Source organism: Anomalospiza imberbis, chromosome 8, assembly GCF_031753505.1.
Source record: "Anomalospiza imberbis isolate Cuckoo-Finch-1a 21T00152 chromosome 8, ASM3175350v1, whole genome shotgun sequence".
Classification (NCBI taxonomy): Eukaryota; Metazoa; Chordata; class Aves; order Passeriformes; family Viduidae; genus Anomalospiza; species Anomalospiza imberbis.
The window spans coordinates 24,492,201-24,507,188 of NC_089688.1; the positions used below are offsets into that span (position 1 = coordinate 24,492,201).

General features: G+C 40.2%; 1 long non-coding RNA gene across 2 annotated transcripts; it reads right to left on the minus strand.

The window, feature by feature from the left end:
• Nucleotides 1-1,433: 1,433 nt before the first annotated feature.
• LOC137478578 (uncharacterized) lies at nt 1,434-14,660 on the minus strand. Of its 2 annotated transcripts, XR_011001669.1 has the most exons (4): nt 14,093-14,660; nt 13,423-13,498; nt 2,865-2,960; nt 1,434-1,965 (listed from the first exon to the last, which is right to left on the minus strand). It is a non-coding gene; the product is annotated as an uncharacterized lncRNA (long non-coding RNA). The 2 variants fall into 2 exon arrangements; XR_011001668.1 differs by lacking the exon at nt 1,434-1,965 and having other exon boundaries at nt 1,972-2,960; nt 14,093-14,659.
• Nucleotides 14,661-14,988: the final 328 nt, after the last annotated feature.

Consider the following 14,988-nt stretch of genomic DNA (forward strand, 5'->3'; position numbering starts at 1 on the left):
TAAGTGGTTGAGGAAACATGACCTAGAGAGAAAGGCAATTGAAATTAGGCCTATTTAAACTGAGAAAGCAAGAGAGGTCCATAATGATAGTTTTCTACACTGTCAAATGCTCTTAATGGCACTAGCCGAGCTTAGCTGTTTTTTGAAGGTGATAGGACATAAGGTAATCAACTTAATTTGTTAGTAGGACATTACAATTTAGGATGGAAAAATGAGCAATTTTACATGCAAATTTGGAGGGGGATTTTAAGACATTAAATTTTAAGTTAGACCAGATGAAAACATGACATGATCTAAGGATTGTGATTAACGAGCACTGTCCAGCTCTGATATTACCCCGCAGGACAGCAAAGATATTTTTACATCACTGCCATGACAAAAGTCATGCTATCTGTGTACAAAATCAGGAAAACCTTTCACAGGAAATTTCAGGAAGTACCAATTTCTGGTGTTTTCAATTTCCCCCCACTTTTTACAAAATTATTTTTGTCATAGAGTTTTAGCAGCTCTCTGTGTCAAGGGGGAATATTAGAATGAGAGGTTTTCAAAGATGAGCAAAGGAGGCAGCTTTAGTTCTGGCATCTTAGGCCTGAGCTTGCATGTGGGTTTCTTTTTTGCTTGCTCCAAGGGTTAATGAAGCCACTTTTGCGGAAGAGCATGTTTCACAGTTATCAAGGTGCTGGATTTGCACTGTGCATACAATCTGCTGTCAGGCAGGATCTTATGTCTATCTAGTTCCACAACAGGCCAATTTCACTGACCAATTTTTTGCTCAATGCACCTATTCGTGGTTGGGTTTTTTTTTTTGGTTTTTTTTTTTTTTTTTTTTTTTTTTAATTTCTTCAATGTATTTGGCCTTGGACAGCTGCAACTTCTTTTGCTGAACATTAGATCATTTGAGTAGAGAAAGAGATTGGGCAGGTGTTCCTGTGCCAATATTGGGTCCATATTCAAAGTGGCAGATCTTGGAAAGCAACCAATAAACACAGCAATAAGTGGAGAGAAAAACATGGACATCCCTTCTACACTCCCTGAGATCATCAAGCAAAGGAAATATTCTCCTCAGTACATTAGCCACAACACATCCTGGTTCAGACAAATGAAAAATTTAATATTAAAAGTGTGCTTCTCATTTAAATAATAAAAAAAGGAATAAATGAGCCCCAGATCTAATAAGCCTCTACAAATTTATAATATTCTCATTTGGAAGTTACAAGGCAGGCAAGCTGGAGATGTGCTAAATACGAGAACAAATAACCATGAATGAAATGTTAAGAATTTGAAGCCAAACCCATTTGCTAAAAACATAAATAGAACATAATTTTGATTGGTTAGATGCCAAATTAAATGTGAAAAAAGAGACTAACAAAATAAAATCAGAGCAGAAAATATTATTAAGAATTAAGATAAGAGAAAGTATATGTATTTTCATGATTAACACAGGCCTATTTTGGGAGGGAAAGGGGCAAGTTTGAAGGGCAGGTGGTAGGTTTGCAAATCAAAACAGCAGGATGCTGTGGTCAACACTTAATGAAGAGAAAGGAATAATGCAAAAAGTTTCTTTTTCGGGTCATGTTTGTAAAAGAACTGAGCTCTCTACCCAAGTGATATTGTGGAGGATTTAAGTGGTGGAGCAGGGGATTAGATGCCTCAATTTTTTTGCCTTTCTTTTCTGAAGTACTGTGAGAATATGCCCTAAATCCCATCTTGCTGTGGGTCTGGGTGTCACTGGAGGGGTGGTTCTGGAACATATGGAGAACATTCTTGCAGCAGTTGGGACCTCTTTCCACCCCAGCACTGAAGAGACAGGTTTTGGAGCAGGTGGCCACTGACTCTTTGCAGGGATGCTCTGGGGAGGCAGCAGTGGGTGACAGCTGGCCATCAAGGAGACAGACCTGCTCCTGGGCAATGCTGCCACTCCATGGAGTGGATGATGCCATCAGGTTCCACACCCTTTCCTTCTCCCTGGTGGCAAAGGAGTGCAGATGATATGGAAAGGAACGGTGCCTGGAAGCACCCTCACCTTTTCTGTCACAGCAGAAGCCTCCTTGGGCTGCCCTCCCTTGTACTTCCAGGACTAGAACAATTGCTTTCCAAAATGGGTGAAGCTGTGAGAAAGGGAGAAGATGGCAGAGAGTGGGTTATCTGTTTCTGACACAGAAGAGAGAGACCCAAGACAGATTTCTGCAGAAAGGGAGCTCCTCCAGAAAAGAGTTAAGGGACCTAAGGGCTCTCTAAATCTGTCTGGTCAATATGTAGCAAAGGAGCAGAGACCAACTCTGCTGTCTCATGTCAAGGAGAAGAAAAAGATTTCCCTGTACTTTCTAGAGTCCACTTGTCCCTTTTTGCTTTAATACTTCATCATTTAAAAAATTCATTTTGCAGTCCCCACTCCTACTGGCCATGGAGGAAACTCCTGAGAAAATCACATCAGAGGCCCCTCTTTTCCTGTCCTGCAGCAGGAATTGTGAACACAAGATCTGTGCAGACATGTATAAGGCCCTTACAGAGTAAGAATATTCACAGATGGTGCTATCCAGAAACAAGTGGCTGACCCTGAGACAGTTATTCCAGCACAACTTGATTTTGAGAGAAGCTCTTCAGGACACAAAATCTGTCATCAAGGAGACTTAAATACAGATGACTGAGAATTTTCCCCAACCATTTTCTTGATTAAACAGGCATTTCCATTTTAAATTGGATGGAAATCCAGAATATTAAGCATTTAGTTTTTTGACATAAACTTGGCATTTTTAATCAAAACTGTTTTGATTTCTGCTGATTATAGATCCTTCTTTTCAGTAGAATCAAGGGATCTGTGCCCAGGGTGAGCTGCCTTCACCTCTGTGACAGCCTGTTATCACCTGGGAGGATCCACACACCAGGCAGTGTGAACCAGGACCCAGGGCCAGCTCAGCTGACAGCAGGGCTGTGGCCAAACAGAGAGAGAAAATGCAGACCTGTAAACAAAGAGACAGAAAGGTTTCAGATTTATCCTCTGTGCCCTAGCAGGGAAGCTTGGTTACTATTGAACTGTCTTACTTTTGCCATGTGGCTGGAAGTAATTAATCTTAAGAGCATGGTTTGACCGATGTGGCTTGTCTGTGCAGCTCAGATTAACTGGGAGGAAGGCAAAGTACAGCCAGTGGAGTGGCTGCAGGACTCACAGATGCTCACAGAGCAGTGCAGTAATATCTTGGAAATCTCTATTTAAGAAGTCTAAGATTTCTGAGGAAGAGCAAGCAAAAATAAACCTCCAAGTCTTATTTTAGACAGATGAGGAAACATTCTACAGGACTGCCCATGTCATTTTGAATTAGCAAGTTGTTCTCAAACAAGGTATAATGGGAAATCAACCTTAATGAAAGCAAACAACACCTTGTGTTTCACAGCCTGTCACTTGTCTTGCATACCACCCCAGAGAAAGGCACTGAGAAATTCTCACAGAAACAAATTTAGTCTCCAATTCAACTTAATACTGACAGAAATACACCCACTACTACCACTTCTCTCCTTTACAGATATATTATCTCTTCCATTTTCCTTTCAGGATTAACAAGACAAAAACAAACCACTTTTTGCTCCACACACCTTCAATCTATATATTGTTGTAAGTCTACATACATGGAAGTGAACTTTAAATTAGGAGGGGAGAAAGTAACAAAGTAAGAGATGTTTGTTTTCCATGAGCAGCAGGAGCAGAGCCAAGAGAAGACCTTTCTGAGGAGATGCTCTTGCTCACGTGAGTCAAATGGGTTTGGACAAGCACCCATTAGCTGACCCTTGATCGAATTTAATTGGGAGCTGCTTCACCCATGGGCAAGTGCTGGCCTTTCCCAGAGCTGCCACATGCCCAACCATCAGCTGTCAGCCCAGATTTCCACAGCACTGATGTCGTCTGAGCAGGTGGTAGCTCCTTTATAATTCTCTGCAGGTTCCTGCTTAAGGCACTTGTTTAGTTTGCTTGACCTTAGACCTGGCCTTAAATTTACTGACAAGTTTATAGAGACTGAGCCTGTCAAACCTCTGAATCTCAGAGTAACTCAGTGATTTTCATAAACCTCATCTCCAGGAGTCATGTGATTTGTATCTGATTCCCTCTTTTACAAAGTATTGAATTAATAATTAACATGCTTTTGGAAAAAAGCTGCAAAAAAAAAAAAAAAATTAAATGGTCAATGTATCTTACAAACAGAAAACCAGGAGACCCAAGAAACACACCATAATTAATTTCAAATAAAGAAATTATATATACTGTAAAAAAACTCCAAACACCTAAAGGTTGTGGAGCACCTGGCCTGCAGGAGCCAAAGTTTTTATGCTATTTTCATAAAATGGGTGCTTTGTACCCACAGAAAGACAGTACCTCAGAGAGGCAGGCTGAGCTGCTTCCCCAGAGCCGTGTGCTCAGCAGAGGCCCCAGCAGCATTTGAGCAATTTAGCACTTTCCAGGAAACCAGACAAACTAACACAGCCTGTTTACTTCCTCTTTCTTTCAGTACTCCTACGCTGGTGCCTCTGTAAATGAAAATATTGATGGATCTGAAATATGTACAACATAGGCTCAGAGTCCATGGCAGTCACCCCCTAGCAAGCTGTTTCTGAGGCTGTTTTCTTGGGTGAGACCATGAATTATTCTGTCTTTCTCTTACTCCTTTTATTTATTTTTGTATATCTGAATATACCCTCTGTTAATGTGCCAAATAACTGCAACCATGTATGCCATGGAGGAAGAAATAGGAATGTTCACTCTATGGTAAGATGTTTGCAGAAGACTTCAAGAGTCAGTTAAGAAACAATTACCCTACTTAAAAAACAAAACAAACAAAAAAAATAAACCAACCAACCAAACAAGAAATTCCCAAACAAACAAGAAAAACAGCAAATTTAAATAGGGCCAGCCTACCAAATTTTCAGAGTGTCACTGAAATTTCTGATGATCCAATTAACTTCTAGAGGGTCTGAGCCTTAATTTCAAAGAAACCCCTTACATCACATAACTAATCCCAACAGAAGGCTTAAAAACTCACTAGGGAGAGGTTAAAGTAAGAAAAACAAGGAGCCAAGAAATCGCTCATGGAGCCCAAACTGAGTGTATCTTATCCAACCCTTTTGTGCCAATGTTTTCTGGTAGCAAACAGAGAATATTCCCTTTGGAGGACTTGCCTGGCACTGGGCATCATCCAGCAGAGGCCACAGAACAGTCATGCTGTAACTTCCCAGCAGGAAAATGGATTGAGGCAGCTCTGTTAGTGCAAGACTCAATAAAACAACAATGAAACTTGTTTTTTTCAACATATACAAAGAGATGATTTATTCTAGTTATGATTGGAGTGTTGAAATTTCTCAGTATTAACCTGCATTCTCTACTGAGCCTTCATTTGTTTAGGAAGAAAGATCACAGCAATGTATATATTGTATATAGACAGAAATTTTCTTTTTCCTTTCAAAAATTAACCCCTTTTCACCTTTATGCAAAATTCACAGCAACCAAAATCATTCCAGAGACAGCCTATTCCTGTAATTTCCTTTTCTTTCAGAAAGTACCATCCTTTGTGAAAATATCTGGTAAAAATAATGGCTTCACCTTCAAGGTGTGTTAAATCACAGCTGGAAGCCAAAGATCAGACACATCCACCTGAAGAACCCTTTGAAACCCAAGCAGAGATACTTTGACATCCAGAAGGGAGAGTGATTCATGTGGTTACATTTTCTTTTCCTATTGTATCCCCATGTATTCGCCTGTTAGGCTTCCCTGTTCCATCTCAACTCTAAGACCCCAATTAATGAAGACCCTAAATTTACTTCCTGGCAAACCTCCCAAGGCAGAGGGCCCTGTGGCTCTGCAAGACCCACATGGTTGCTTTCATTTGCAATATTTTCTGTGTTATTAGCAGCAAATTCATACATTTATACCCAGAGAACAATGAATTTCTACAAATGAAGGCAAGTCTAGCAAAAAATTCGATCAGGGGTTTTGTTTATACCTATTTTGACCAAGCAATGGGCAGAATAATCCTCCCTCCCAAAACCCATGAAAACCTCAGTACAAAGTAGCACTGTGACTTTGCCCTGCCCTGTTTCACAGTTCAGTTCCTGTGCTCACCTCTTGTCCTGCTCCAGGCAGGATGATTTTCACAAGCCATTGTTCTGTGTAACAGAACCACTCTTCAAGAGAACAAACCACACCATGTTGTGGTGAACATAGAGTCTAACAGGCCACTTTGGGAACAGACTGAATGAGGAGGAGGAAGGGAACAATGAATACAAATTTATATGTGTACAGAATTAGGAACAGGAGGGGAGAGAGAAATGGATCAGAAAGTGTAAAAATGTCAGAAGTGGCAAAAGGGCATTAATGAAACTTCAGGATGATTGCAGGGGTGATTTGAGGTAGGAACAAAGAGCTATGAAGGAAAACCTTGTCTTCTCATCCTGTCCTTTGCCTTCTGCTGCATGAAATAAAACTGACATGAAGGAATGTCATCTTTTGGCTTCTCCTGCCCTGTCCCCTGAGGCTATGCACCCACGTAAAGGGTCTCCAGCTATTGATCCAATTTTCTGCCCAAGGTCTGGTCTCCTAAGACAGATCAATCTCCTGTAGGGCTTTTGGCAGGCATCTGAGAAGAGATATTGTGTGAGAAATTTGAATTGCCACCCTGAGCGATGGGACTGATGGTAGATAGCAGAAAACCTACTCCCTTCACCTTTCTGTCCTGTCCTCTGGAGACTCAGTAGCAATGAGGAGCTGCTGCTCTGCTCTACAGAGGAAGCATAAATATTTCCAGAAGGGAAAGGAAAAATCTGCAGACAAATATAATCCTTCTTACTCTGTGGATATACATAAACAAATGAAGAGGAAAACAGGAACATTGCACTCAGCAGGACATACCACCACAAGGGGGTAAGAAGGAAATTGCCTCGCAAAGAATTTTTAAAAAAAGAACAAAATCTGAAACTATAAGAAAGTTGGGTTATGCACAGAGCTAGCCCATATCTCAGCAGTATATTACATTCCACTGTCTTGTTTTCCCTTTGGGTGTTTATTTGCATTTAAACCAGCCAAACATCTGGTGGAGGACAGCATTGCATGTTTCAATTCCTCTGCTTGGATAGCATCACTTTAGAATAAATGAGTGCCTGAATGCATTGCATTGGGAGTTCAGTGAATTGTGTACTTGGGTTTTACACATTCATTTGGAGAGACAAGTGGGATTTGAAGCAGGTGATGAGGGAAGAGCTGCATGTATGGCTAACTCAACATGTACTACATATTCTGAAGAATGAAAACATAGTGCGTTACAGGCTAGATAAGAAAACATTTTAAGATCATGTCTCTGTGATAACAGGATAGCTTTGAGGAGAACGGCTGGTAAATCACAAGGAACCACACAAACAAGGAAAAAATGGGTAATGTTTGTTGATACCATGGCAACTCTCTGGACACACAGAATTCTATTTGTGACAATAAAGTTCCTAGCTCTGTTTTCTATAACTGCAAACAATTTGCTCAGCTTCTCTGCCTGTCTTTTGTGTTGGATTTCTAACAAAATGCCCTTAGTCCTGGCAAGTCAAGCAAGATGCATGGTGACATGCCAGCTTCCCTAAAGTGTTTTAGGAACTACCAATTGCACATCTATTCACCTGCACATAATCCACTTAGGTTTGTCTGCTGCAGACCATGGCATTCTGTTACCCCTCACGTGCTTTCTGCACAGGCTCTGATGCCCAGTGCAGAACTAAAGTGTGTCCCATCATCCCTCATGATCTTGAGTTGTTTGGGAGGGTTAGGCAACATAAAAGATTTTACTTTAAGTAGAAACAACCTGAAAGATAATTAAAAAGTAATCAGCTCTTAGACAGAGTTATTGTGGTGAAGATATGACGTCCAAGTACATGGCACGGAGAATTTTAGACAGAATAACCTACACAGGAAGCAGTGCATAGGAGTCCCTGAAGAGAGGACAGCTGGCAAGCACAGAGTCAAGAATTTATCTCACCAATTGCATACAATAAAAAAAAAAAAAAAAAAAAAAACTGAAACAATCCAAAGGTTTCAATTTTTCTTGCAAACCTACTTACATGTTAGATTGGAACATCTGCTTTCCTCAAACCTCAGGAAAAGTACTGGTTCTTCCATTATAAGCAATTTAATCCTCATTAAAAATTGACATATATCCTTTAATACACTTTTGCTCACATGTTTATATGTGTTTGCTTTTTTGAACCACCCTCTGGAATGTCCCATGTCCTCCTTGCGATCTGTATAGGACAGGGCTTAAAGGAAATGCAAAGAGGAGATAGTAGCAGGTAGATGTACAGAGCTGTCTAAGCTCATTCTGGGGCTGAACCACATCTAGTTCAACTTCAGTGATGTATTGAATATATGGCCAAGCAATGGTCCGTTCCTTCTGTTAGAAAAACAGGAGGAAAAAAAAATGGGAGAGGAGACTTGGTAGAATGTTCTGGTTAAGGAACCTAACATTTGGCCAGGTAGGAATTTTATCAATTAGAGCACAGCAAAACAGAAATCTATGTAAAGCCATCTGAGAGTTCTGTAACTCTCCCCTTCCCTAAAAATTGTCTTGATTCCACAGGGCACAGAGCTGCAGCACAGAACTACACTGACAAAAATCAGGAAAAAAGTTTTTTCAGATACATTGAGGCCTAGGCCTTTTCTGTGCTCAGGAATTTATGGATAACTTAAAACCAAAAATCACTGGAAACATTTTTCACTTGAGTGTTTCTGATGAGCAGCAGTAGTCTTGCTTTCACTGTCTAAAAATGACACCTCTTTAAATACATCCCTCTAAACAAGGGCAACTTGTTGCTTTTTTCCTTATTTTTGCAGAAGCAAGTGTCCCTAGAGCTTTCAGTGCCAAATCTCTTCCCAGTACATAATCAAACATAATCAAAACCAAATCAGCATCAAAGAAATAGCAGTCACAATGATTGCATGATCTCCTGGTTTGGTAGTTACCTTTCTTTCCTTGTGGAAGGGGTATCTGTGGGCCTTAGGGAAGTTGCTTTTATTTTACTCTTGTATTTTTGATTTCAGAGAGATTTTCCATGTAATGCATTTCACCAGAGAGGGGCCGTATGTCCCGTTGTCTCAAGCAGTTAGGATGAAAAAAAGATGATCAGGTGATGTTAATTCCTTGGTAGATGCTACAGAGAAGTAGAAAAGCCTTGAGTGTCCACACTGATAAGGGGTCTGTCATGTCAGGGAATAAGGAAAAGTGCAATATTCCTTTAAGTGCTTTAAAGTGCATTTTCATTCTGACCTACTTTTCTTGCTGTTTTAAAGGTTTGCTTGGTGATGACAAGGGTGAAACTAAGAGTGACTGATAAGAAATCTAGCTTCGGGAAATTAAGCCTAGCTTGTCCTGGTGGCTCTGAGAAATAATGCCTGATTTACTATGACTCTTCATTCATATTTATTTAGTCCTGTTGCTGTAAGTCTTGGTATTCTGAGCATTATCTGCAGGAGCCTGTCAAAGATTGCAAATTGCCCTCTATCAAAAAAAAACCCTTTTATAGTAGAAGGAGTTCTCCAACTTTAACTATGGCAATCACTTAAAAATAGGATTATTGGTGCTGCAGGAGTATTTTTTGGGCCTGGTCTTGTATCAGTTGACTGTGATAACCTCTTCTAGGATCTTGTCTGACATGAGTGTCCAACTGTTCTCCTGCCTTCACAACATTCAGAAGTGCAAGCTTCCAAACCATTCCAGCTGCTGACCACAGCTCAAATTCATTCCACAGGACTCCAGATACTTCCACAAGATACTTTACTTCCTGCACTGGACACCAATTTCATCCCACATCCCCTTTTCTCTTGAGTATGAGAGAAAGATATGCCCTTCTAGAATGTCTTGCAAGGCATGGCCAATTTCTTACAATTCTTTGAGGTGCCTCCTGACACCTAAAGAAATTTAACACCCAAGTTAGACACTAAAGAGAGGCAGGACAAATTTAGGTCTTTGGTTCCAGTTCCACTACACTGTGAGCCACCTCTCAGGGCTGCTGTTGACTTCCACCTGGTTGTTTGTGCTGAAGGCCAATAGAAAGTGTTTGTGGGAACATGGCACAATTCCTATTTCCTTATTTCCTTATTTTTTGCAAGGAAAATATAAGGAAAATTAATAGGCATCACTAAGTAGCAGTCCCATATGTTGGAAAACTGAATGAGAAACAAGTCCCTTGTGCATGGGATAGTCCCAGACAAAACTGTAGGTTCAAGTCTGTAGTTTCCTGAATACTGACAAGATTTCATCAAAGCACAGGAAATGCATCCTGAGGATAAAATATAAACAGAATAAGATTCCGAAGATATTGCATACTAAATCCCAGCAACCAGAAAAAGAAACGATAGGTTCTTTCCATTTCTGCATGCATAGCTCCCAGCTCCTGCTGGGTTCAGCAACTTCCTCTGTGTCTTGAACATCTACAGGAATGAAAGTTCTCTAGAGCTTTTGATTCACTTTTAAATTCCAATCCCAGGAAGAACAATTTTGTATATCACTTCCATTACACAAACTAGGCTGCAATTCAGTCAAGACTTCCCAGTTCTAAGTAGTTAAATTGATGGTTTCAGAGAGTTTACAGACTATAACATGGAGTTAGAGAGAAACTCGACACCTGCATTTACATAATTACTTTTTAATTATACAAGACTTTTTCAGGAAGAATATTCCAAATATGTGTATGTCTTTAAATAATCTTAAAATAACCCCAGCTAAATGAGCTCTCGGGGATAGACAGACAAATGAAAAAAAAAAAAAAAAAAAACAACAAAACTATTCAATGGGGTTTTTGCATAGTTTGCTTTGATTTTAAACCTTCAGGTAATGCTGTGGAGAGAGGTGTTAGTCAAGGAAAAAAAAAACTGTGGCCACAAAGTACCAGAAAAATGAAAGATATAAATTTGAGCGGACTCATGTCACATTTACATGAGTTGAATAGTAGATAGATAAGCACTATGAAATTAGAATACTTCCTTAAACAACTACATTATATGGAAACATTCCTACTGAGGTCTAAATTGGCACTGTAAAAAGAGCAGCAGGTGCTACAGCAAATCCCACACTCATTTATTCAAGATGAAATCTTGCCAAACCACATACACATCAAATTTGCTGCTCCCAGTAATACTGGGAACTGTTCTATTAAGGGCTGACTTCCACAGACAGAGAAACCCTGAGCTGTTTTCCGGCAGCCAGGCACAGTCAATTGGACCTGCAGTAAAATGAGTGCCTTCCAAGTGTGCAAAGCACTGACTGTTTTTAAGCCCCATGTGGTACCAGGCACTCCTCCAGAACCAGGGAGTGTAGTAAAGTGATTATGGGATTCTGTGACCGATGGCTCCATCACATGTTTGAGATTCATGGCTCACATGGCCACGCTTCAGTGGTGGGTACTGGTGTGTCTGCAGAAAATGCAAAGGAATTTGCATTTTAATGTAGCTCCACAGGCAGCAGCAAAGGGTTAATGGTAGTCATCTTAATTTGCAGTGTGCAAAATAAGGGCCTAAAGACAATAGCCACAGCTTGATGTTATGTGTGCTGATTGAATATGGCATCTGAGCCTCTACTGTGGAAAAGTCCTCAGTGGTCTGGTTAAACCACATATCCTCAGGGTCCCTAACTTTTAGGTATCTGTTCACACTGAGTCTCAGTTTTCTGCTGTTCCCTTTCACTGTTTCTTCTGTTGCCTTTGGCTATCAGCTTGCTTTGTGCTTTATAAAAGGCAGCATTGCCTCCAAGGATATCTCAGGCTTTTCTTGTTTGCAAGATTAGACAACCTCCACTCTATTCCTTAACTAGAGGAAAAAGGCTACTCCTTTAGCCTTTTAAGGACTTTCCATTGCTTTAAGGACTAACATCCCCTTATTCCTCCATTTCTTTTCTTTTATTTACCATGGCCATCAGTGTAATACTTTAAGTGCTCTTTTTTCAGAATACAAAGGTTTTAAGACCACTCATCTAGATTCTAAAATAAGGTTTCACCCTGCTGCCTTATGTGAAAGAACTTGGGTTTTAGTGGCCAGCTTCTCTCCCTTGCCAAAATCCTCCTGCAGCTTTCTTGAGGAAATGGTTCCCCTTCTGGAGTGCTTGTTCATTGGGTTCTGCAGCTTCCTTTCAGACAGATGAAATGGGCTGTGCTTTCAGCCCTGCAGTCCAGGTGGCCATGAAAGAGGCACCAGGGGCTTTTGGGGTGAAGCATTTTATCATAAGCAAGCCATGGTTATAGAAGCTATATTTCTGTTCTCTCAACACAAGTAATAAATCATGAGAGTACAGCTGTCTTCTACATAAGTCATAACATTTAAATTTATATAGATTATACACACTAGGAATGTCCCTGAAGTTGCCCATGGCGCCTTCTTAGGGAAAGGAACATATCTGGGTTTTTTTTTTTTTCATAGAGTAGGTTCTAACATTTGGCAATACTTCTCTGACTTGTTCAGTCTTAGTAAAAAATCAAAAACAAAACAAAACTGGACATGAGCAGGGAACTGGTTATCAGCTCACAATCAAGAATGTATCTTTTTCTCCCTCCACATCTTGAAATCAACAAAAGTTGGTTGGAAAATGCTCTTAGCAGAGACAAGCACTGAGCACAAGAGAAACCATAGAAAAGATTCCAACACCATTCCCCTTCCAGTATTCAGACGACTCAGAAAAAGATTTTTTAAAGCAAAATTTTTTTCCCTTTAGGCTAATTTACAGGAGCAAAAATCCCAGACCTTTTTAAACCACATAGAAAAGCTTTAAAGCAAATGAGTTGTTGCCAGACCAGAGAAAAGAAGCCTGGTTCCTGCTGTTGCAAGTGGGAAAACTCTGGAAACTGTCTCATTATGTTATCAATATTGATCCTGAACCAGTTAGGATTCTCCCTCTGCTAGTTCTTCTGAGAGGCTTTTCCAGAGCTCTTTTCTGCTGGTTAGCAGTTTTCTCCCATTTATGAGCCTAAATTATTATCTTTATTTTGCCATTGCTTTGCTTCTGCCCGTTTTACTTCTCTGTTTCACAGCTTCTTCCAAATAAAACCACCATCCTGGATCTTTGTCAACTGGCAATTTGAGACAGATTTCATTTCAGGCCTGGTCTAGGGCCCATTTAAGTCAACAGGAGCCTCTGTTGAGTTCAGAATGCTTTCCAAGTGGGCCTTTATAGGCCATCCCTGTAGTCAGCTGGATATCAGAGTTCTGTGATGATAAACCACTGTGCCTGACAAAATTATACTGCAACTTGCACAGTGCAGAATCCTTCATTTACCAGATTTTGTTGGCCAGTTGAGGAAGGAAAGACAGGGAGGCAGAATATCCAACATTTCAATAAGAAGTGGGATCTCACAGAAAAAGGAAAGGCAAAAAGTGCAGTGGAACACTTCCTTATGAAGTCATTATGGTGACATTACCTTTGGAATTATTTTACTGCCATTTGTCTTCATTTCGTTCCCCTGGTCACTTGGGCACTGCACAAAACCAACATTCCTGGGAAGAAAAACACATAAATGCTCTTTTCATGTTTTTTCATATCACCCAACACATACTTTTTATCACCTATAAGAGGGAAACTAATTCTCCCAAGGTCACATTACTATCAATTATAATTAACTGTTTCAAAAATGCAGAGCTATTTGGTTGCTATCAAATACATAAGGGGTCCCTCATTCTAGCTTTTTAGAGTTTTTCTCAAGTGTCACTAAACAAAGCTCTATTTTACAGTTATAAAGCAATCATTTGACTTATAGTGCTAAAACAACTTCATCTTAAGAGGTCAAAACAATACACCTTTAGAAGTAACAAAGCTGTTGTCAGCTGATGTTTGGCCAACATCACAGACTGCAGAAACTTAAGGGATGATTCAAGGAGATAAACCACATGAAGCGGCAGATATTAACTGCAAAACTAACTTGAGACAAAAGTAGCTTGAGACACAAACAAGCTGTAGGGAAAAGAATGGCTCAGTTGAGGATTTAATGTGACCTAAACCCAGCACAACAGAAGGGAAAGTAGAAATGGTGTGAACTGGGACAGCACAGTGGCAAGCCCCAGCAACTCCAAGCATATAAAATCCACACTAACCCCAAAATTCCTCAGCAGTCTTCCCAGAAGAGTTAGGCTTGTTTGTTGCCTTCCTCTGTAACTCCATACTCAGTTAAGGAGTTGATTTAACTATTTAAATGTTTGCAATCATTAACCTTTCAATAAAAACACAGCTTCAGCTTATTAAGCTCATTAGCCTGTAACAAATGAAGCTTTTGAACATGCCAAAGAGGAAAATATAACTGGATTCAGAAAGCAATTAGATGAATTTGGAGAGGATGATAGGTCTCTTGAGGACTGTTCAGCACAGAGATGTAGATACAGGCTCTGATTCAGGAGGTCCCTAGGCTGCAGGGTGGTTGGTTATATCAAGGGAACACCACACTAGTTTTTATGGTTCTTACTCTCTGTTACTCTGTGGCCCCTGGGTCAGGTAGTTCTTTGATCTGCAGCTTTCTTATGTACTATTAATGCATGGCCAAGAGCCACACACAGTGTCAAACTAGCCAAAAGAAAGTAGGAGACAGCTTTGGTTTTCACCTTACAAACTAAACTGTGCAGTGATACAAACACATGAGCTGAAGCTCTCAACAAGTCTTGCTGTTGACCAAAGCTTACTCAGCAGCATAAAAGCTTACTCAGCAGCAGCTGATACCAGAGTAATTAGCAGCCACACGCAACTGTCACAAAGCATCTCAAGCCTTTGATTTTTTCCTTGTCATTTTTCCTTTTTTTTTTTTCCACGGAGGCAGGAACACCCTTGAAACAGATAGATTTGCGCAACTACACATCACAGAGGATCAGTTCTGACTGCTTGAAAACCTAGGCTCTGTCAGGAAGGAATATGTGGCTGTATCACCATGCATTTTACAATTTCAGACCATGTGTTGTTTTCTTGGAGGATCACTCTTCTTATCAAAGCTCTTTACGACATT